Raw genomic sequence first — 1471 nt, forward strand, 5'->3', positions numbered from 1 at the left:
TGTCTGCTGAGCTCCTAACATTAGTTCTCACTCAGTGAAGCTTTTTTCAGATTAAAAATACCTTTGAGGAAAAGTATTTTGCCCCCCCGCGCCGAAATGGGCGAGACAGAAGCGAAGGTGGTTCTTAAAGAGACAGAGGCCAATTTCAAGGCGTTTAGAAGAGGAAGTGATGAGAAGATACGTTTATTTTCTACTTAAACATAAAAACAGCATTTTAATAACAGCTAAAGGTGACACAGATACTTTATTATGGTACAGTATTTAAATATATGCCTGAGAAACACATAATATTGGCCCTTTAAATCCAAATGAGATGTTTCACACCTCGCCTCCCTCCAGCTACGAGTGGTCCATTCCAGTTTGATAGAGGGTTTAAGACTATATAGCTGCACAGAAACTGTTTACAAATTAATTAAAAGACGTCAACAAGAGAAGATTTGTCCATCAAACCTTTCATGTTGGAGCCAGAGTCTGACCCAGAACCAGAGGAGAACAAAGACCACCAAATTGTAGTTGGTAGGTCCAGATCTTATTTGGCATGGTTCAGTCACAAATGATTTGACATAATAGTTAAGAAAACATCATAAAAAAGGTTGAAAATTATTACCAAAAAAAGAATATAAAGATATCTTTGTAGCACTGGGAGAGACGATTCAATTTTTTTGCACTCCTAGAGACTCCAACTATACAACAAAATGCCTTTAATGGCTAAAAAAAGGTGGATTTTGAATGATATGTCCCCATTAAACCTCCCAAAGTAGAAAACAACATCTGCATTTCAGGATATTTTACATAAAAATTGCCAATGAGGCCAACAAAGGCAAAGACCATCAACTCATAAAAATCCTGTCAGGTTATTTTTGCAAATGAAACTCCACACGATGAGCACTACATGGGTCCCATCATCACACTAAAAAACTAGTTTCATAGCAGCAGCGACGGCAAACATCTGCTGTCCGAAACAACAGAGAACTAATAGAAAAAAGAAAAAAAATTAAACATAAATGTTTCATCACAGGAGGAACTCCAGCTTCCAGGGTCATGGATGTCAGGCTTCCTCAGAGGATCCGCAGGAGTATGAGCTAATAGCCCATGTAGCCACATCCTGGTTGGAGCAGCCCCATGCAGAGGGACAAAATGTTAGATAGGCAGACAGTCAAATAGACTGTGCTGCTGAGGACTGTGTCTCTGGGGATGGCAGGTGCTGGTACGAGTGTGACTGACGAACTGAATCCCAACAGAAAACACCTGAGATGCTGCTGCAGCTGCAGATGTTGGTGTACAAACACTCACAGGTGGTTTACAGATCTACAGTGGTTTGCAAAAGTATTCATACCCCTTGAACTTTTCCATATTTTGTCACATTACAACCACAAACATAAATATATTTCACTGGAATGTCCCGATACCACTTTTTCACTTCCGATACGATACCGATATTACAACTTTGAGAAATGTCCGATACCGATAC

At 39.7% G+C, this 1471-nt stretch overlaps 1 protein-coding gene across 1 annotated transcript in view; it reads right to left on the reverse strand.

Moving 5' to 3' along the window:
- dars1 (aspartyl-tRNA synthetase 1) overlaps positions 1-1471 on the reverse strand; it is a 35683-nt gene that overhangs the window by 10918 nt on the left and 23294 nt on the right. The window lies entirely within an intron of this gene.

Source organism: Austrofundulus limnaeus, unplaced genomic scaffold (assembly GCF_001266775.1).
Source record: "Austrofundulus limnaeus strain Quisiro unplaced genomic scaffold, Austrofundulus_limnaeus-1.0 Scaffold240, whole genome shotgun sequence".
Taxonomy (NCBI): Eukaryota; Metazoa; Chordata; class Actinopteri; order Cyprinodontiformes; family Rivulidae; genus Austrofundulus; species Austrofundulus limnaeus.